The sequence below is a fragment of the Polypterus senegalus genome, chromosome 5 (genome assembly GCF_016835505.1).
Source record: "Polypterus senegalus isolate Bchr_013 chromosome 5, ASM1683550v1, whole genome shotgun sequence".
In the NCBI taxonomy this organism is placed as follows: Eukaryota; Metazoa; Chordata; class Cladistia; order Polypteriformes; family Polypteridae; genus Polypterus; species Polypterus senegalus.
In genome coordinates this window covers 27,942,442-27,966,258 of record NC_053158.1, presented here as the reverse complement: position 1 = coordinate 27,966,258, position 23,817 = coordinate 27,942,442, and the positions used below count along the sequence as shown (strand labels likewise).

General features: G+C 36.7%; 1 protein-coding gene across 1 annotated transcript in view; it reads left to right on the top strand.

Moving 5' to 3' along the window:
• Positions 1 to 803: 803 nt before the first annotated feature.
• Positions 804 to 23,817, top strand: part of zfhx4 (zinc finger homeobox 4) — a 222,188-nt gene continuing 199,174 nt past the window's right edge. The window contains exon 1 of the mRNA XM_039754220.1: positions 804 to 1,153. The gene's annotated coding sequence lies outside the window, so the exon portion shown is untranslated. The remainder of the gene's footprint in view (positions 1,154 to 23,817) is intronic.

Sequence of the window (23,817 nt, the reverse complement as noted above, 5' to 3'; positions counted from 1 at the left end):
GCAGTATCCACACGTTGTTCGTGTGTTGTGATAAAACCGTAATACATTCCTCCTTTCCCAGCACCTTCATTACAAAACCCGAAGATACGTCTTCGTTATGCTCGGCACTAATCAAACATTAATAAGACAGGTCGCACATACCTGCTGTCATCAAAATGTACCATAGGATATATTTTACGTAACTTTTGTTCAAGATCTTTAGTCAAAAGTGATGAATTAGAATCCCTGAAAATAATTAAAAAGACGGAAATCTGGCCGTCTTGAACTGTAAATATGTTGGTTTCTAGGCAATACATTTACGAGTTTTATGTTTTTCTTCTGTTTGGTAAAAGTGCATTTTTTTTCTTGAGCTTGGTCTGACACTGCGCTCGACATTTCCCTACATCATTTTGAAACCTTTTTCTAGGGGAGGAATTTTAAGAGCAGCAAAAAGCACCCTTCTATTTAGAGAGCCACTTAATTGCTCTGAATAATATTCCATACATAAACATAGCCCATCCATACATTTTTTGAGATTAGAGGCGATTTATGTATTTTAGGGGTGTCAGATGTCAGATTTTTTGTCTCGCTGCACATCATACCATTGATGCGCCGTACGCGGCTCTAAAGATTTCTCCCATTAGATCATTTTTGTGTCTGTGGCCCTCCGAGCCCCGCGGCTCTCTAAGTTGAGCTGCGCGTCATTTGCAATGTGGAGACTGTTGATCACCTCACTAATTACACCTCTCTCTCTCTCCCTCTCTCTCCCTCTCTCCCTCTCGCTCTCTCATTCCCAGAGTGCATATCGGGAATAGACACACAAAGACATGCGCACTCAACTTAATCAGCCATTTTTTTTAAACAGGGCTAAAACGATAATAATTAGCAGAATAAAGACATATCGGATTTTCATTTCCTTTCCTCCTTTCCCAACCCCTTCACAACCTAACTGCAAGGCTGCGGTCGACACATGCTTTAAACAGTCGGACCCAAAGGACCGCTTCATGCCCTCACTCTTGTTCGTAATTTTTTTTTTTAATTTTTTTCCCTATAAAGTTGAAGGATTATCGTTATTATTTTTTAATTAACTTTTGCGATCATTGGATGTGACCTACATTAACTACTGCGATATACGGAAGAAGAGCAAAAAGGAGAAAACAGCGAGGGGGGAAAAGTAAGTTTTTTTTTAACTTTTATTGAGTAGTTCGTGTTAAATTTAGGTCGAGTATTGATTATCTTTCTAGGTTGATCTTGCACAATCTTTGATATTCCGCTCTCTCTCTCGCTCCCTCACTCTCAGACTCGCACTCTACCTCGATTGCGGCTGTTCGCCGCGATTTCTCTCCTTTTAGCCAGTAATTTTTTTGTTAAGTTGCGTATCAGTTTGTTTATACAAGTGCGTTCGTGTGATTTTAGTAGCTGTAAACTGTCACGGAGGGAAGATATATGACTGACAAGCCTGACGTTGCCAAAACCACTTTAAATAACAGAAAGTTTAGCCGATCTCCTGGAGGGCTTATCGGAAAGAAAAAAAGCGGGTCTGTTCAGAACGAAACGGAACGTGAAGTGTGGAATATTGTTTAGTCCCGTTAAAAGAGCCCCGTTGTGTCTTTGACTTCAGACGACACACACTGAGCAGCAGTATTTGGATCTTTATTTGCGGGCTGATCGCGAGCGAGTCGAGTCTCTCGGGCTATTTTGTTACGGACCTTGAGAAATTCCCACAGTATTGTTTGTCAGAATCTTCGCTTTGATGCAGTTTTTTGGAGGATGACCTGGACAGTCTCGGATAACTTTAAACTACCATGTCGTTGTTCTTGTGTGCGTGCATGTGTGTGTATATGTATTTACCTTGTGAAGTGATGTATTTTTTAAATCGGCGGATTGAAATTGGGCTGGCCGTATATCGCAATAATAATCATAATCAAAATAATAATAATAATATCAGTTGTATCCACTTTTACCTTGTTACCTTTGGTTACCTGAGACATGGTACCAGAGTTCCTCGGGTCGTTTGGATGTTACTCCGTGCTGATCGGAGCTGTCAGGGGAAGCCGGTAGACCGGGTGGGACTCGCCTCCTGGTGCCCCCTCTCCGGCCGCAGAGTCAGGCGAGCCTTGGAGAAAAGGAAGAGGAAACTTTGAAAAAGCCGCTAGGCTCTGTTTTGACAGCCCCCTCGTCTCCCGTTTCGTTTCTTCAAGTAATACTTTTTTTTTATTATTCTATGGGGGGTGCTAAGTGTTTTCCTAGGATCCGTGCACTTCTGGATTCTTTGATCGCGTGCTGATATTTAAAGCAATTTTTGTTTTATTACCGGAGTGCAGGGATAAAAAAAAAGGAGAGCGACAGAAAGAAGGGTGTATGGAAGCGTGCCTTCATATGGTCGCTCGTTTGGTCTGAGGCAGAGACTTGCCTGCGATTGGGACGCGACGGTGACAGGGGCATCGATCGCTTTCTCAGAGAGCAAAGCAAAACGCAGCAGTCATCGCCCAGGAAAAGCAGAGCAAAGGAGAGCAGGGAGCGAAACACAAAGCAGCGGAGCAGCAGAGCTTGTCCGCACCGCACCGCATCGCATCGCTGGCGAACAGACAACCGTGCTTAGGAAGCGCTACTTCACTTCGCATGCCTCCGCCAGTTTACATGCACTCTCTCTTTTTTGTGTAACTCATCTTCGGAGTGGAAAATCGAGATTTTGAATATTTTTCAAAGTAAAGAAAAATGTTGGAAGAATGGAATCGGATAGACGACCGGTGTAATAGAAATAAGACATATAGCATCTACAGACTGTGCGATCAAATTTAACTGAATTGTATAAGTTAAACAATTGAAATTGAAGATGTGTTTCAAACAATGGATGTCTCGTATATCTCTTTTTTTTTAAGGAGCGGAGAAGCACAATTTTTTTCTATTAATAAATAAAACAGGCAAGTCAGTTTGTTGTCGAAACCGCCCCGTTTTTTGATTGATGCGATCTATTCAAAATAGCCTTAACCGTGGGCATGCATTAATAATAATCACAGTAATAATAACATTGCTAATGATCCTTTGTTTTCAAGATTAGACACATCGGCTGTAAAAACAGCGACGCGTGGGGAATAATTTTATTTAACGGGAGATCTAATAACAAACAAATAAACAAAAAAAAAAAAAAAAAAAGAAAGAAAACAAAACGCAGGCTGAATATATCTTTTTATTCTTTCCTTATTTTAAAGACTGAAAGTATGACTTTAGCATGATTTTAGAATGACATTAATATTTAAATAGGGCATGTTAAATTAAGGAGGTTTTTGTTGATTGCATGGGTTAATGTTGCATTTCAAAATCTAATGTGGTTTACTTTCTCTTCCATTAACTAGAAATCCCCCGAGGTTTACAATTATTTTTTAAAGATAATACATTTCAGATTGCACTGGTAGACGGAGAAGAATCTCATAAAGGCAAAGAAGGAAAGCCCTTAATAACTCTTAAGATTCAGACATGTTCAGCTCTAAGATTGGCTCTGGCTTCTCCCAGGGTCGAGAAAGTGTCATTTCCATGAAGCCAAATTGCCCTCTGCCTATATGATATTAATGTGCAAATCAATATTTCAGGGATTAAATTTCCCTTCTTCATTTTTTATGGTTTCTACCTCAATAAGTCTCCAGTCTAATAGAAGAGGCTGGATGATTTAGAATCCTTCACTACAGAAGGAAGGCTCCTTGCAGCCCTTTAACTGTGTTTTTACTGTTTTACATAGGAAAAAAAAAAAGAGGTGTCGCAAAGATACTTAACTGTCGGCTTTCCAGTACCTGATCTGAAGGCCCAAACGGAAATGTTTGTGTCTTAAAGCCAAAAAATAAAATTTCCAAGCTTCTATCGATTCATTTAAAATCAATGAATCCCCCTTTCATTTTAATGGTTTGTTTGCTATTCTCCATGAGAGCTCTTTCCATGCAAAATACATTTAGCGAGGGGAAAAAATAGACAAAAATCATATGACATTAAACTGACTTTCTTGTATTATTAAAAACCAGAAAATCTTTTATTGTCGGAAATAGTGTAAAGCAGCAGCGCATTTGTAAACTTTTTTGTATGAATGTATTTTGTTTATATCTAGAAATCTAATGAAATCAATGGCGCATATACATACTTGTATGGTGTGTATAGATAAGTAAGCGTTTTTTGTGCTTGTAAATTATGTATGTGTGTGTTAGCAAATTATTATTATAATACAGTACATCGATATGCCAGATGTATGTGTGTGAGCATGTACACATGTAGCATATGCCTATTAATATAAATATTTACTGTATATTTTTACATTTAGCCTTTAATATGTGTACAAAATGTTGCAGTGTATGTGTATGCACATTATAGATATGTAATATATGCTTTGAAATATTAAAAACATCATCGAGTATCTAAATATTTTTTACACAAATGATATTTAATGTGTATACACAATATGTGTCACCAGTATCTGTTTGTATATGTAAGTGAAACCGAACAGCTGTTTAAAAATAACATTTTTTATAATTCTTTAATACATCTACTAATCAAAAAGCAATCTTGCTCATCGACTGTTATTTTCTTGTCTTCAAGCTTTTGTGCTATTTTCTCATTTTCATGAGACTGGGGATTGTGAAATTAATTCTCCTATCCTTAGGATACAAAAAATGCATCAGTGTGATTCGCCTTCTTTAGATTTCTTTATACATTATAGCTGTCATCCAAATAATAATAAGTTTGCCAATATGCGAGTTTACAAAAGTATATGCTTTACGCAAGCAGATAAAGTCAATCTGTCTCCATTGCGTCCATCGATATTTTTTTTGGGATTACACTTAAAGACGTTTTTTTCATTTACAGACGTGTGTGTGTGTGTATATGCAAAGCGGAACACATTTCTGAGTGCTTTGTGTTAAAGAATGGAATATCTACAATCTGCCCAGTGTCAGAGGTCACCAGAGAAAGCCATGCCTCTCTGGGTGGATGTAAAGCCTGACCCTTCAAAGAAAGACACACCACGATCTTTGTATTCCCTTACTGAATTATCCAAAACAACAACAAACAAAATGTCTTGGTATAGTTGCACGGTAGAAGCCAGACGAGCCAAACGATACTCAAGGAAATAAAAAAAAAAACGAGGAAGCAAAGGCAGATGTCACCATTATGACAGAATCTTGAGAAGGTTTATTACCTATTTTTCTGTCAGTGTTTTATAATCTTGAAAACCATCTGGATGAAGTTGTGCACAGCTGCACAAATTTCATACGTGATGCAGCATATTTTCCATTTGGTGCGAAATGTTCTTTCCTAAAACTTTAGGCCGACTTGCTTAATTTAGCTCACTAACAGAAATGCACAGAAACGAAGGACAAAGGAGACCTTGAATCTGTGGGAGGGGTCATTCTTGTTTTTAATTTAAGATTCCCGTTTATTCTAGTTCAGAGTTACATTTTTTTGGTGGGGATTCTCCAAAATGCTTTTAAGGTGTGACGCTAAAATAATAAATGATCCTCTCTCTTCCATCCCCGCCCCTTTCTCCCCCTGTGTGCCCCCCCTTGCTTTTTTTTTTTTTTTTCCGCTGCTTTTTGCACTGCTGTCTAATTTGAAAAGGTTTTATTCATGCCTGTCAAAACACACAGTTAATTTATTCTTATTTACAATTAATTGCAATAAAATTAATCTTAAACTGTGCTTTATGCTGTTGCCAAAAATGTGTAATTATATTTAATTAACTCTGTCAAAGTAATTAGCATTGCTTAATTGCCTTTTGCATATATTAATCTGGTGCTCATTTGTTATAGATTGCTATAACCTTTATCATCACTTCACGCTGAAAAAGAAGAAAAGAAAAAAAAAAAAAAAAGCCCAAGTACTCGTAGCATTTTCCCTGATGATAGCTCCCAATATCACTGTGTGAAATTATAACTTCATTATTTCAGAACTGTTTTGCTTTTGTTGATAGACCAATTGAGTTTGCTAGGATACAGGGTTACAAAACATGTACAGGTCCAGAAGATTTAAAAGCCCCCCTTAAATACCTTGTAGTCTTGTGGGCGGAAAGATGAGAAGTCAGGAGTAGGCTTAATGTATTAAGTGCAAGGCCTTGTGTCAGCCCCGAGGCTGTACTGTAACACGCCGAGCCTTTTTCTCCTTAGAAACTGTCTGAAGGGTTAAAGACTTGGATCGAGTTCAAAATGAAAAGCGCCCAGGGAAAGTGCATGTGAATATGTACAAGTTTCATGTAATTAGTACTTAATTATATTAACATATGCAAATTGTCAACTTAGAGGCTTGTTCAGCTAGCGGAGATCAGCTGAGCACAAATGGCGCATTGTTCGCCTGCAAATAATGGATTTTTGAGTTGGATTGTGGAAACACATAACTAGCTCTCTAATTTAACTCGTGCCATAGCAAAATTTCATTAGTCTCCATGGAGACTTGCTTAATTGTGCTGACTAATGTCCTGGCCTATAGTGTCTCCTAAAAAAGAAAGCCTTGTTTCCCTAATCCACCTTACAGTGACACTTGTTTGTACATGTTTCCCCTTGTGTGGGAATTTGCATATGCAAACGAATTGTGTGTGTGTCTCCCTCGCTCGCTCCCTCGCTCGCTCACTCTCGCTTGCTCTCCCACTTTTTTTCCCCCTCTAACACTCTTGCCTCGTTTGTCACGGTTCTTCATTATCTATGAAAATGGAGGTAGCTAGTGACTTGCCTATCGGTGCTGTTCCAAAACCGGACGGTATCAACTAGTCCAGTAACGTTCTTTGATAATTTCTGATTAATAGACCAGACTGAATCTCTTTCTATTCATGTCTCGGAAAAGGAAGGTCACTTCTGTCAGTGCAAAGAGTTTCCACAGCAACTAAAGCTTTCTTGTGTCCCCTTCAACATCACCACTACCAAAATCACCTCCACTACCCACCACCACCACCACCACCACTACAACAACAACCACCCTTTGGCTAATTAAACCACCACATCTTCAAGTAAACCTGTTATAACGCAGTGAAAATACTTCTGCTAACAATCTCTAGGCTCCTATAGCAAAATATGGAAACCAGGAGAGATGTGAGTATTCTAGCATTAATCCTGTTTTTTTGACAGAAATGTAAACTGATATAATTGCTTTTCAGTGGAAGAAATGGGGGTTTATACAAGTGTGAAAGCATAGGAAAAGGATTAGCATTTTTTTGCATAATGAAAAGCAATGTTGAATAGGGCATTCAGTGGTTGACTGAATGACTAAGATGAAAGCAAGATGAAAATGCAGCCTCCTCTTTTCTTTATTGCCGAGCCTTAGCTCTCCCTAAAGATGTGTTTGTCGAGGACTTGAGAAAACAAGCATAGGCTCATATTTCAGAAGCCTTCCAAGATGCCCTCAGATTCTGTCATCGTGTGAAGTAATATGTATGAAAATGGCACAGCTTGAGGCAGATAAATAAAGGTTTCTGGGTTTGTATACTGTAGATTTTCAAACTACATGCCAGGCATGCAGCTAACTAAATATTGACCATCCTGTGTCAAGGATGTTCATTCTTTTTTTTTTTTTTGGATTATAAGGGTTGATCGTCGACCTTAAACTCATACGATGTGAAACTAATGTAAAAAAAGAAAATCCATGGGCTTGTTCTGGTTTTTTTTGACGTGTTTTTTTTTTTTCTGAAAACTGTGTCTGGTATCGGCCAGTGGCTGCTCAGGTCTTCCTCTTTATTTTGTTATTTTGTTGTGTCCCCTCTGAAACATTTTGATTAAAACTGATACTTCTTGTTACCTGTTCTAAGCATCACCACATTTTACTAGAGCGCAGTTTGTCTTTGCTTTTATATTCTATTTTTTTTTTAAATGTTTACATATGAACAAATATGCACGCGAAAGTGCTTATTTCATACAGTTTACATAAAGTTCACAGGTACTTAAACTTAATATTATAAACATAGTGTAAATATACACTAAATATACGCTATGCTGGGAAACGTTTTGATTACTAAAATAGTTCCCATTACGTCCGTTCTCAGCATGAGCGCAGGAAATGTTTCAACAGGGCGTATTGCCTGTATTAATTCTTCCCGATTTATATGATCTTTCATGCTGAACGCAAACGGTTGTACAAAAGAATTGTCTCGTGTTGAGGTGGAATTTTTTTTTCCTCTTTCTTTGCCTTCTTTCCTTGTTTCAAAGGTTGCAGCATCTGAAGTTTGACCTTTCATTCACCATTTTATACCATTCATATGCTAATTTAAAAAAAAAAAATGAAAATTTGACAACAGCCAGTGTTTACGGCAGATTTAAACAAAGTGATCAACGTTTTTAATTACGACTGCTGCTCTGCCATAATAGAAACTAAAGCAGGGCTGCCTTTAGAAGTGGAGCTGAGATTTTGCCTGTCCATCTGCAAAGGGATGCAGTGTGGATAATTATTTTTGTTGGTGCATTTTAAACAGGTTCCACAATGTTTTCAGGTCATGGTAATTATCAGTTTAAGGTCCATTCAAACAAGTTTTGACATATTCTGCCAGATGTTAAAATTCTTTTTTTTTTTTTAAACTGCCATGTGTGTGAACTCCCATCATTTGCAAGCTTTTGTCTGCCTGACTTTTAAAACAAAAGAGATTTTGAAGTGGAAAGTTTTGTTGGCAGCTGGCAATTGTGCAGAAAGTCCTGGTGTTTGGGACTCTCTCCTAAACATGTATGAAAAATAATCAATGAAAGACTGAATGTCGAAGGCATAGAATTTAATATTTATGTACCCCAAGTCATCATTGTGTTTGCTCGAGATTTCAGCCGGTGTCTTCGAAGGTAAACATGTAAGAGACTTTAAACAGTTGTTCACAATTCCTATCCAAGTGACTTATCTCTTGCAATGCTTCTTTATTTAATAAAATGTAGTTTGTTCATTTATTTACTTGTAGCTTCTAGCGGGTTTATTTCCTCATTGTCATAAAAAAGACGGCTGAAAACGTCCCACGCCGATGGAAACTTCAGGCGTTGTCATCCCCTTTCTCCGTAGATTAACAACGTCGGATCAACTTTGTCGCCAATACGAACTGCGCCCCTTTTAATCCATCGGTGGCACGACATCAGACTATCCCGCAACAATCAAAAGTGTATCTGTGACGGATCAAGTCTGATCAGGGATACACCGCCTTTTATTTTGGTTCAGCTGGGGCTCTGCTCCCAGTAACCTTGCATGTGGCTTGTACCACAGGGTTGTGACTCCTTGCCCCTTCACCTCCCTTGTAAGTGGCCTTGTTTGGAAAAAAAAAAAAAAACAGTGGTCACCTGAATCCAAAATGTCTGTGATGCTAGTAGTTGTAGTGAAAAATAAATAAATAAATAAATAACTAAAAGCAATCCGCTGGGGTGGTGTGTGTGTGTGTGTCTGAGATTGAGGGCCGGGTTGAAAACATGCATGTGCCTGGGCCAACATCATTTGTCGAGACCGCTTTCATGTATGGGAAAAAATAAATAAATAAATCTGATAAAATCTTTACAACCCAGTTGTGTGTAAAACATTTCAAATTCCCCTGGCATGTTTCTACAGGGCCGAAGTGACTCTCCTGTGCTACAACAAAATTCCCATTCCGAAAACGGAGTCAATTTCACCTCTTTGCTGATTGTGACGACTTGATGAAGTTCATAATGTACCTTTTTGGAGAAAATTCTAACCTATTTAGCAAATAGCTTATTATGGATTAAATATGTCTTTTATTAGCACTCCAAGAAATCATTTTTTATTTTCCAATAGGTAAATAAATGTTTTCTCAGTGCTATTTTACTTTCTTCCTATTTCAGCTAGAAGGTACCTAAAAAATACTTTATAAAATAACATGCTCTTTTTTTTGTTTTGTTTGGAAAGCTTGAATTAAAAGGCTTTTCAATATCCACAATCTTTTTTTTCTTATTTTCAAAGGAAGCACCAGCAGATACTTGACATGTTGGGGGGAAAAAAAAAAAAAACACAAGGAAAAAGCAACAACAGATGTGCAAATTCGGAATCAGTAGGAGAGAATGGCAGAGGAGGTCTCTTTTGCTCAAACGAGTTTGGGTTCAAAAGGGAACCATAATGTTGTGCTAAGTGTTGTTGGTCATGAAGGCCTGTTTAAGTACCTCCTGTCAACAAGCATGACACAGGCCGTACTTTCACCGGCTCGCCCCTGATTTATTCATGAATGATACTTCAGGCGGCCTCTCGCCTCCGTCCGTCCGTGGTCTTGTGAGGCGGGGTGGCTGCCCACATGGGTGGGGCTTTTTTTTTTTTTTAGCCACTTCTTATGCAATGTGCAGCTACACCCAACCCCCATTTTTGGGTTTTTCGAACGTTCACCAGGCTGTCATTTCTACGCACACTCTTGACTTTTTCTTTTTTTTTTTTTTACCCCCAAGCTGGGCCGTTTAAAGACAAGGGGGGCAGCTCTATGAGATAAACCCTTCAGCGAAAAGAGCGGTTCATATTACACAAGCATCTTATCATATTTAACTGTCTTATTGGATAATATGCCCCCCTCCATAAAAAAAAATGAAATTAAAAATTCATAAGTACAGAATGCTAAATAAAGTGACAAATTAGCTTGTACATTATGCATATGTAAAAGACAAGCGCTGGCTTGCGTTTGTCTGAAGATGACACATTCACGCAGGCATTGCACCTGTGGTGACAGAATTGTAGCAGACAGACAACTGGCCCAGTGTTTACACTGGAGCAGGGCTGAGGAGAGTTGGAGAAATCCCTCGAGAAGCATTTGCTTAATACTGGCCTTCTCACATCCTGTCTCAGTCTGGAGCTACACTTCACTGGCTACTTCTTTTATTTGTGGGGAAATTTAAATGGCTCCTGCGTTGTATTGTAAGTCTTTCAGCATCTGTCATATGGCTTTTGAAAATATGAAACTTTATATCATAACGTACTAGCAATTTCTCTTTTCTTTCTTCCTTTTTTTTTATTAAGATTGCTTTGGACAAAAAAATGGGAAGTTGGAGGAAAAAAAAATTAATGACAGCTGATTTTTAATCCCCCAGTCAAAAAAAAAAAAACTGAAAAACTCTGCCTAAATTTGCATGAAATGTAGGCCAGAAAGGGAGCTTTCCAATCAAATCTTAAGGTAATATTCAGCTCAGTTGGTATCAACGATGTGTTAGACAGTGTAATCTCAAATAAAACCGTTTGAGCTGCACAGTACCGAAAGGTTCTCTGTGCTCGTCCCTCTCCATGGGGATTCCACTTAATTCCCCTATACGTTCACGCAATCTTTTTTTTTTGGTACCCCAAGCCTATTAGTTAACTGCTCGTGTACTTTACTCATTTGCCCCTCGACGTTACCCCACATGAACAGCACACTAATGGCAGGGCACAGTTTATTAATTGATAATAATAACGAACAAAATGAAATCAGATTGGTGCAGTGTTATGTACAGTAAGGCCCTTAAATGGAAGAAGGCATATATGACTGAGCAAAAATGAAAACAAAATGAAGCAGTTTTTATATTTTTAATAAAGGAAATTGCTTTTTTCGTTAGTTACATATTTTAGAACAATTTTGTGATGCAAAAGTGAGATTGTGAAAAGGAAGAATGGATAGATAATAATAATAATAATAATAATTATAATTATAATTATAATTATAATAATAATAATAATTATTATTATTATTATTATTTTTATTATTATTTTCATTCATAGGATGTAGTGCTTTACAATGATAACAGTACATTTTATTTATATAGCACCTTTCCCATCCTCAAAGTGCTTACAGTATTTTATTTAAAAAAAAATCCTAATTTAATCACTAAGTGTTTGGTGTGTGTAAAGACTACATACTGTATTATTTCTTTATGCTTTGCCTAATACACACGCACATACACATATATTTATATATGTATGTGTATATGTATTTATATATGTATGTGTATATATAAATGTATTTATATATATGTATGTATGTATATATATATGTATGTATATATATATATATATATATATATATATATATATATATATATATATATATTATATATAAAATGTATTTATATATATATATATATGTATATATATGTATGTATTTATATCCGTAGATATTTGATAGATATAGTCTTAGCAAATTAAATTAAGCCAGTGAATATTCTCTATTTTTATATTATTGGCTTGAATTTACTTTCTTATTTGAAATAACATTTACTTCTATAGCACATTTTCATAATTAGACTGTAGCTCAAAGTACTTCACAAAATGTCAGAGAAAATGTTCCATAAAAAAAAAAAGAAAAACATTAGAAATAGAATAAAGAACTATATCACTAAGAAATGGAATGAAAGGAAATACATTTAAATGCAGAATTGTATCCAGGATTAAAGATTTTGAGGGTCAAAACAGAAAAGATGGTGAAATTATATACTTCATATTATTTTACAGGTAATTTATTGTCTTTAATTGTTAATAAATAAATACTTAAAATGAATTTAACTTGCTTGTTTAAATTCAGTTCTTTACTCAATGAAAAATAATGCATTTTATATTATTTTTGGGCATTTTTTGCTATTTGTGGAAAAGTACATAATAGCTTAAAAGGGAATATAATATATTTTAACGTTAAAGATTTGAAATGACAAAAATCCATCAAATTTATATGTTATAACTTTCATTTTGTGCATTGTAACCCCTCATATAAATAAATATAATACAACACAAAACAAAACAAAACAAATGAACTTTAAATGCAGTTTGAGCCAAGAATTGTATGCCTTGTTTAATTATTTTACTGGCCGTCTTTTATATTTCATTAATTATGTGAAGAATAAATTAGACTTTTGAGTTAAGAGCACATCTGGGGTTGTATTGAGCATCAAAGAGGTTGGAGGTCAGAGTTGTCAAAGGTAGCTAAACAAGTATTTTATTTATGGTTATTGAATTTCCTATGTCTTTAATTAATATTTTGATAGATAGATAGATAGATAGAATTAATGAAAGTCTGCCATCAATTTTCACCTGGAACAAAGAGAAAAGGTAAAAAAGAGGGTTAGAGCCACAAGGTTTTGGGATCATCACCTGAAGCCTCTACAGACAAACCTTTTGTGTGTCTGTAGTGTTTCCTATTTTATTGCATAAGCTTTATATTTTTTTCTTCAGATACATAGACATGAAAGGCACCGTACAGCACACAGATATCAAGATTGATGGGTGAGATGTCCTGTAACAGACAGATGGCCAAGTCAAGTGGCTTTATTGTCATGCCATCCATACACAGTATTGCAGCGCTATGAAATTGGGTTTCCTAGGACTGCAGTGCCACATTTACTGTACATAAACACTGGACAAGTTCAAGACAAGAACTAAACTATTCTATACTATACTATAAATAGATAGATAGACTATAAATACATACATAATAAATAATATACTGAAATACATATAGATAAATAAATACATTGTAGGTAATACATTAAGTAAAATAAAAGCAACAGGAGTAACAAATGTTCTCCATGTAAATTCACTACTAGGAGCAGAACTAGGGGCGGCACGGAGTTTGGAGTCCGGACAGTCAAGGGGGAGAAGCTGTCGCAGAAGCTGGCAGAACTGCTTCGGATGGTATGGTACCACATGAAAATGGGACAAAAAGACCATAAGAGTGGTGTGAGTGGTCCTCCACAATGCTGTTGTGTTTGCGGATGCAGTGCTTATTTTATTAATTCATTTTTAACTAGATAGATTGATTTATGGCATGGTCTCATTTCAAGCATACATTTAGAATTTAGGGACCATTTTGGCCTGAAAAGGTCAAATTTGGAATAATGTCTGTAAATCTGGTCTTATTTTCTGTATATGGTCCTATTTCGGCTTTTTATCTCTATGGACACCTTTTTTTAATATTGCAAATGTCAAAGCAGGTTACTTGCGTTTTTATATTTGCACATCTTTCTCCAGTCCAATTGACCTCTACTGGATTTTCATTACTTTTCTTCTTGAGGATGATTTTGGACTTGATGCCCCATACTTGTCATTTCTAAAATAGAAGGCTTGCTTGGCAGAGCACTGCACGCCAGTAGACATGAGGGTGTATGGATAGATAAAACCTTTTGTTAAAAAAGTATAATAGGACCTTAAGCGTGCAATGTGGAGGTGGTCTGAAAGGGGCTGGTGTTGGAGTTCCAATAAGTGATGCCTATGGATTTCTGGTGTTTTGTTTTATTCGGGGAAAGTCAGGCTATCTGCGTGTAACAATGGCCTTATTATCAGGGCAAGCAAAGCAGAAGCAGGCAATGCAGACCATCATGGATTAAACTTTATTTTTAATAATGGTGGGCGCCCTCACGAGGCACTATACATGTGATATAAATTATAATCTGGTATCAGTAAAATTAAAGCTGTAGTTAAACTAGGGACAAAAATTCAATAGGCACTAAGAGGAGCTTAGAGACGACCTGCAAATTAAGAATTAAGGGACAAAATCCTGTAGATAAAAAAGAACAGAAAAGCAACATAATAGAAAAAAAAAACTATTGTTTCTGGGGATTGTGGTGCTATTGGTCGGGGCCTGGGTTTCAAATTCAAGTATTGTCCTAAATTTGTCCCTGCTTTGACATTTGAGAGTCAATTTCAAAAGACGCATCATGGCTGGAGGGGATTATTAACAGCAGCCTAACATGCAGCGGCTCATGCCTTTGTGTACCATGTTTAGATAAACACTCCCCATAATAATTATATATTTGGGTATGAAGAACTTAGTCATAATAGTTTAAAACTTAAAAAAAATCTTTTTAAACTGTATTAAAAACCCATTAGAGGAAACTGAAGTCTGTTGCTCTATTTCATTTAAATTAAATTGAAGGCCAGTGAGAGGATCCAGAAATACTTCACAACAAGCAACTAATGGCCGAGTTAAGTCGCTCTTTAAGAAGCACTATTCCGTTTTATTAGCGCAGATGCGTAAATTTAAAATGTATGTCTTTGCAAACTATGTAAACAGTCTGAAAAGATAACATACAAAAAGCTAGAAATTGATTTTGTAGACCTGAAATGAAATACACCTGATACTTCCCACCTTTTAGTGGGCGTAGTGGAAAGGTGCCGATTAGTACTTTTCAGTCCATTATTTATTGTAAATGCATAATTGTCATTGCATGTCATTTGATAGCTATGCTAATTGAGCCAGCCATTGTGTATCTGCACTTAAAGCTGAAATCTAATCAACATCCTGCTTTTCTTGATGTTTGGTGGTAAACTTTAATTAACTCTTTATTGCACTGAACTGGAGTTCACTTTCTGTTCAAACCAATCATTTACCTTAATAATACCCTTGCGGCCTTGCTGGCTGCCGCCTAAATTGAGAAAGGAGAGAGAGAGAGAGGGAGGGGGAGAGAAGAGAAAGAAGAAGAAGAAGAAGAAAAAAAAAGGTTCAGTAACCCCACCCCCCCCCACACACACACACACACACACTTCAGTCTGTGTGATGAAAATATTGCTGCGACGCTAGCCACCAATGGAGGAACCTCATTTTCAGAATGAAAATAATGGGAGACGTATGATGTAAACATTTTAAATAAAAAGTAAACTTCTCCCTCCTGTCCATTTAAACAATTAGGAACGAAAATCCTGTTCAAAATCCTTGTAATTATTTTTCAAGAAAATACTTTTCTTGTAACACAAATTCAATTACAATAATTGAATTACTGACATAACCACTAGATTTCAATTCTAAAATTACTTGCCATTTGAGTCCTCATTTGTGTGACATCAAGTTTATTTAAAAAAGGGATATTGTGTGTGCTCCCAAAAGCTTTCTAATTATGGCTGACAGTTGAATATTTGCAGTGGAACTTCAACAAGGCTAAACTTTTTCATGTTGAAGTTTTGGCCACATGTTTTTATATAGATTTTCGTAAATCAGACATTGTCTTTGTAAAGTTTTACTGAAAAGACCTTCTGTCCTTAAATACTAATTAGTGCTATTCAGTTCTGATGAACTTTATTTTCATTATAAATTTACCATGTTGTTAACAGGTTCCAAAAGATTAACAGTATGATTAGCTATATTGTAAAAATTTTTAATATAATAAAAAAGTGACTATCCGTCCAAGCACATCTCTATTGTGAACCCACTTAATGTATCAGAGAAATAAGAATAAAATGTAACATAATGAATGCATTCATTATATAGTTTCACTATGTATTATATAAATATTTATATATTAATGCATATGTAAAACATATACACTGTAAACATATATATACATACATTATTTATAAACATACAAAATGCACACACATATGCCTACCACCACCTACTCAAAGCATCATGATGCTCCAACATTGATGGACTGAAAGCCAGAAGTCTACGTGACCATCATCATCAGGTCCTTCCATGAAAATATGATGATTTATGTTAGGTAGAATGCCCAGAGGGGACTGGGCGGTCTCTTGGTCTGGAACCCCTACAGATTTTATTTTTTCTCCAGCCTTTGGAGTTTTTTTTTTCTGTCCACCCTGGCCATCGGACCTTACTCTTATTCTATGTTAATTAATGTTGACTTCTTTTCTTTTATTATCTTCTATTTCTCTATTCATTTTGTAAAGCACTTTGAGCTACATTTTTTTGTATGAATATGTGCTATTTAAATAAATGTTGATTGATTGATTGATTGATGCCATATATAGAGTATATATATATATATATATATATATATATATATATATATATATATATATATATAAAATGTATAGATCTAAATACACACAACTATGCAATGAAACTTAAATATTTCCGCGAAATTAAATATTTCCATTTCACTTGCGGAAAGCACCGTTGTAGGCTAAATATATATACAGTAAATAAAGGTAGAACACAAAAAAAATGAGGGTTGGGGGCCCATAGGATGCAATTGGGGTTAAACATGGGGTGCAATTATGCCAAGAGTAAACAATTGTCAGTTGCCGTTTCAAAATAAAAGTTTCTCAGAGGGGAGGAGCTCTGATCGCCTCCGAAGACCATCCGAGTCTGAACGGTGACTTCAGCTTGTCTTTCCGTTTAAACATGTCCATTATCAGAAGGGGTAGGGCTTCACAGGTATTGAATGTGACCTCAGTTGTCCTCCAAGGTCTTCTATTCCTCTATTCTAAGGAAACAGACAGAACAAATGTTAGCAGATGCTTTCACTCTTACTGTAATTCCTTCCCCTTCTTTGCCCAGCACAAACCCTTGAAACGCTCCAAATGCTCATGCATCTGACAATCTTCTGTATAACAGATTGTCATTCATTGCAAAGAAATGTGTGTGTGTGGTACCTAAGAGTAATCTGTTTGGTCAGTTTGGCAGTGTTGACAGACACGAAAGAGGAAGTGCGAGTGTGAAACACAGAAGGAGGAGTAAAGGTGTAGGTGGCATGCTGAGGGTTTCCTTCAGGCTTTAAAGTTCGAAGACGAGAAATATAAAGGCAGACAGGAGTTAAGCAAGGCACCTCAAAATGACAGAATCTGAGTAGCAGGCTTTATGGGAATGCACTCAAAAGATGGAGCACCAGTCAAGTGAGGTTCAGACAAATGTTGACTTATTTTATTTTCCTACTGTGTCTTTTATTTTTCTATTCTTCATTTTTTAAAGCACTTTGAGCTACATTTTTTTGTATGAAAATGTGCTATATAAATAAATGTTGTTGTTGTTATTCTATTACTTGCCTTCAACAGGTAACATGGCTACTAAATACTATATATATATATATATGCGCAATAAATAAAAAAAATATATTTTTGCATGTGTGTTAGGATAGGATAAATTATCAAAAAATTGAAATTATAGGAAAAAAATCAGCTGGTTGTAGTATATTTTGTAATATCTTGCAGTTGCACTCACATCCAGGCAGTTAGTGTCTTCTAGAAGGTGATGGCTAATGTGTTTGTTGGAACATCGTGGAAGTCACTAGGAAAAAACTAATTTTGTAAGCAGTAGAGACTGTAAAGGTGTTTTTTTTAAGAGTTGGTAGGAAAATAGTATAGGATGTTAGCTACCCTGATACATAGAATTTATTATATATCTTTCTTTGTGTTTCTAGAAACAAAGTCACAAATGAAGCATGAGTAATAAGCAGTTTTTTTACCTAAAATAGCTTTTTTCAGATTTTCTTTACCTAAAATACTTTTTTTTTAGTTGATATTTCTCTAACAAAGTCTTTCCTTGGATTTGTCATATTTGGGGTGCTTTGCTGTGCATGTTGCTGTTTTTTATAGCGCGGTGGAGTCCACACAGGTTCACAGCACGTTGCCTAGCAACATGCTGTGTCTACAGCCCCAAAACAGCCGTGCCTGTTAAAAACATTGAGAACGATAAAAAGTCAACACAACAAATAAAAATTAATAATAGATCAGAACAAAATGAAAACGTCAGAAATTAAATACTAATGGCTTCCTGTAATGTTACTGAAGAAAGAATGAAAGGTAATAACAAATGGGAATAAAAAATTAATACACATAGGGACAAAAACACGACAAATTAATCAGCCACACATTCCTGACAATGGCTGTATGCTCACCAGCCTCCATTCCCCATTTCACGTCCATAGCCCTCATGCGCAAATTTTAAAGGAAGACCTGAGGTTTACACGATCTATGCACTGCCTACTTTGGCCACTCTTTCTTGAATAACTGGTGTTGAACCCATACCTAGTCTGTGTTTCATTATATTTTGTTGTATACAACATGTGATGTATATATGTTTTTGAGATATCTACATATATTTGTGTCTATGAACATAAAGACATCCTTATAGATTCATTACCTATCCAGAAAGTAATGGAACCAAACGAGAACGGCAAATATATAAACCTTGACTCAAGTGCAGTATAGTGTGGCATTTTATTGCAATGACGATGCCCTCATTTTTTCTGATACTTCAGTTAAAAGACCATGATTTATGATGTAGTGTGGACAAATGTGGGTGTACATATAGTATATGTGATTCCGTACCCTGTAATGATCTGCTGCCTCGTCCAATGATGGTTTATATCATGAACATGGGTGCTGCCAGAAGTAGCTCTTTATTATGGAATAGGTGGTTTTAGAAAATGGACATCAATGGACTGAAAGACATATTATTGACAATAGAGCATATGATTCATATTCAAGATCTTTAAAAAATATGAAAATGTAGAAAGTGTAGTGTTCACACTTCACTTTCAGTTGCTAGAAAACCAGCCCCAGCTTAATTTTTTATTGCTTCATCTTTAACAACATCGATGTGGTTGAAAATGATGCACTGCAAGAATTATGAGGTCCTGATATTGCAAAAAAAGGATTAAGATCATGAAAAATGTCATTTTCTAAAAGTTTGACCTAAGACTTTTTTTTCTGACAATATAGTGTTTTTTATTGTTATGTTTCTTCAAAATTTTATTATAGACCATGTTATATACAAGTGATTATGGTACCCGGTATTATGGTATCCCACTCATTTGAACCCTTTTACTGTATACAAGTGTGTGCGTGTGTGTGCGTGTGTGTGTGTGTGTGTGTGTGTGCTTATATACAGGTAGGGCTGGTGCATTGAGGTACAATCTCGTAAGTGCTCAAATTGCCGTCTTTCATTATTTACACATTCTTGTTGTCTACTTTCTATGTAAGGATACGAAATAATAATAATAATAAGAAGACAAATAAGTCACATAATACAAATAAATAATATAATAATTAATAAGTAAATAATAATACAAGTATAAACTCTGTGTTTTGCCTACTCACAACTGTAAACCTACTTTTTTCATATATATATCATATATATATATATATATATATATATATATATATATATATATATATATATAGGATGTATATGTATATGTACAGAGGTGGGCAATAGTAGGTTTACAATTGTAAGTACTGGAGGCCAGCAATTTGAGCACTTGCAAGATTGTACCTAAGTGCACTGTGCCATTGTAACATTATTTTCAAAGCTATTGTAATAATCATAACCTGCATGTATTTTTTTTTACGAACAGCTGTAAGCCTACATTTGCCTACCCCTGTATGTGTATATATATATATATATATATATATATATATATATATATATATATATATATATATAAATATACATATACAGTATATATGTGTGTGTGCCTGTATACAGTATGTATATACTGTCAAGATGGCAGTGGAATGTAAGAAAGGGACCTGCTTTCAATGAGATGTATTGTACATAATTATGGATGTGTTGCATATTATACTTAAGGGGTCACCTCATTCACAGAATTTCAAAGCGTTTCTTTTAAAGAGCCAAAGCAATCCACTCTAATGTTTGCATCTAAACCATTTATTCACCCGAGTCTCCATCCTTTACACAAGGCTGACACTGGTTTGTGGAAATGTTTGGAATTCTGGATGTGTATCCTGTTTATCAGTTGTTCTTGCAGAATTGGTTGTTGTCTTCTTTTAACAATCATACCAATGGAATGCATGTCCAGGATACCTGGCCTGTGATTATGTTTGTGAAGGTAATAATTACAGGACAGCAGCCTTGGAGGAGCAATCTTAGATTTAAAGAAAAAAGAGTGTTTGAACTTTTATTGTAATTCTTGGAGGGATAACAGGGGAGAAGTTCAGTAAGCTACAAGACCCCCTTGCCTCTGTAATTATAAAGGTGTTTGTCTGTCTTCTTGCTGTACTCTAGAAGATGCTGTTTACTTTTTCTTTGCTTTATTTTATAAGACATGGATGACAGAGGTCTGGATTTGCTTGAGGTGCCCACTTGTTACACAGTGGCTTGGAAAAGCAATGTTAGGACTGTCAATACTAATGCCTAAAGCCTAGGCCTTCCCTGCATTTCAAACTTAACCTCATTTCCAGCAGAGTTTGCACGTGAGGGCTTTTGCATCTGCTGTGAAGTACATTTTGTATGTGGATTATTAAGTGGGGCAGTGGGTAGCGCTGCTGCCTCACAGTAAGGAGACCTGGGTTCGCTTCCCAGGTCCTCCCTGCCTGGAGTTTGCTGTTCTCCCCGTGTCTGCGTGGGTTTCCTTCTGGTACTCAGGTTTCCTCCCACATTCCAAAGACATGCAGGTTAGGTGCATTGGTAATCCTAAATTGTCCTTGGTGTGTGTATGTGTGTGCCCTGCGGTGGGCTAGCGCCCTGCCCGGGATTTATTCCCTGCCTTGCACCTTATGTTGGCTGGGATTGGCTCCAGCAGACCCCCATGACCCTGTAATTAGGATATAGCGGGTTGGATAATGGATGGATGGATGGACTATTAACTGATGCAGAAATTAAACTTGGTGGTACATCTCATAAAGTGAAGTTGCATGCTGTCAGTGATGCTATATAAAATTGATTGATTGATTGATTGATACACCCTGTAAGACAGGATTGACAGCCAGCATTGCTTCTAGAGTGATCTGAGGACTTAGTGTGAAACCTGAAATTGAGGTCTGTTTCATGGTGTATGTTGAGCAGTAATGAATCACATCTGTGCTCTCTCTAGGGCTGTCCAAATGTAGAAGTTAAATGGCGGCAGTAGAGACTCAAACAAAACTAGGGGACACTGCTTGCTCACTCACTGAGATTAATTGCATTTATGCAATTCCAAAAATAAACTAGGTTCATTCGCCCGTATGTGTGTGAATAGATAGCTTATATAATGTTTTAAACCAATGTTACATTATGTGACTTTTAGTCGCAGAGCATGAAATGACTGAAAATCTAATTTATTGACTGCATGCAAACTCTCCAGCACTGCTGTACTTGCCCTTTTTTTGTAACAGCCAGCAGTACGCTGCCTGACAGAACAAGTGCTTTTCGAAGGGCTAAGTCGAATTCATTTGCATTCTCTGCCCATTTTTTTCCATTCTGTTGTTGTTCAAAAACACGAGACATCAGACAGACAAGCTTCTCTTCTGTTTGTGTGGTCCAAAACACTCATGTTCCTTGTTTCTTCTTGCTGCTTTATAGGCATTTTATTTCCGGATGATCATTCATTGGTTGTTAGCTGTGATGCACACAAGGCCACTCCTATGAGTAAAAGCAAAATTCTGTTGGGGAAGGTCATGGACTAGTTTGAGGGTGCTGCTGGGCATGTCGCATTACTCGACTGGCTCAAAGGAACATGCCGTCGACTGCCTCCGACTTACTAAGATTATGTCAATGAAGGCTATGTCTGAAAGTTCGCGTGGCCTTTACAAAGCAACAGACCACACTGCACAGTGTATTTACTGTATCGTACCAAGCATTGATGTTCAGTGCCACTTACCAGTGTGGCATTTGCTTTTCTTGGCATAAGTAAGGTTAGCGACTGTGTAAGGATTCTCAGTCAGTGGAGGGCCCAATAGTACACTAAAAAGGTGTTGGGTGTCCGAAAAGAGTAAAAACACTTAGGGCCCCAAAAAGCTTAAATTGAACCTTCTTAGGAATAGTTTATCTGCTTAGTTAAATAGTGGCAATAACATGCATCTTATTGGGTTTTATTCCTGCTTAAAGGACTCAATGACCGCAGTGCCCAACCCCGCTCGTCACTTCTGGCCATATGGTACATTTTCCTACTTTGATTTAGTTCTTAGTTCTATTCAGTCAAATCTTAAAATGATGGTGATCTGTTTTTGTCATTCTTCCGTTTATTTTTAATTTTAGCATACACTCATGTACAGTATCCAGTGCTGCCCTTTAATATATTTATTACTTTCTCCTTCACACTGATAAACATTTCTGAAATGCACTCCAGAGTTCAGGACAAGAGTAGAGCTGACTTTATCATTGACTAATGAATCAGTGCAGAGGAAAGAGTTTCTGTGGACAATGAATCATTTGTTTAGACAAAGCTTTTGAATTGTTGGTCAGTCTACATCCTCATCCTCATCCTCATCGGTGGTCACAAGTTCTAGGTAGTAATTCAAAGAATGAGAGCACAGGTGCATGTAGCTAAAATGAGGTGTCTATGTGGGGCTACTCGGCCTACTCTTCATGTTTGGGTGAGCAGTTTGAGGTGGGAATGTAGTTAGGATGCCCCTTGGGTGTCTCCTTCAGGAGGGTGTACAGGGCATGGTCCCCTGGGGGGAAGATCCAGGGTCAGACCAAAGCCATGCTTGAGGGATTATAACTCTTGATTTACCTGAAAACGTCTAGGAATTCCCAAGAGGGGGCTGAAAGAAGTTGTTATGAATTGATATATTCCACCAAGACTGTAACCAGTAAGAGCTGGGTGAATCAGCGATCTTCTTACAGAGGTTTGGTGGTCTCGTCCAGCACTTGTTTTAATTAAGGCTGATGCTTCCTGCTCTGGTATCCCACAGCCTTAAAACTGGGTCAGATGGGTCTGAAAATGGGAGAGTGGTGTAATTCAAAGGCCATGCCAACCTGGACCTTGTACAAATTATATTTGTCCCCTGTGTATATTGGAGTGGTGAAGACAACAGTGGAGCTATTTATGAATATACTGTTGTCCTTTTATTGTCTAGTTAACTGGGTTTTGTCAATGAATCCATCAGCATGCTGTTCTATCAGTCAGTGAATCTGATTGGTTGTTTGACTAGTCAGTTAATCAATCATTCCACTAATTAGTAAACCAAGGTAGTCATTTTTCACTCAATCACTTTGTCAATGAGCTAATCAATCAAATATTAAGTTACACAGGCAGTCAGACAAATTTAATGTAGTGCCTTTCGTAGTGACTATAGCAAGAGGTTAGTACAATATTAGCAATTTTCAGTGTTCCAGCGAATCAGACAGGGCGTGTACACTGAAAAGCTACAGTTGGATAAGGAGAGGAGTACTAGGGTATTGTTAGCCATTATGGATGCAAGGAGAAGTCAAGCTAAATGACATCTTTTATTGGTTAACTGAACAGATTACAATATGCAAGCTTCCAAGGCAACTCAAGCCCTTTC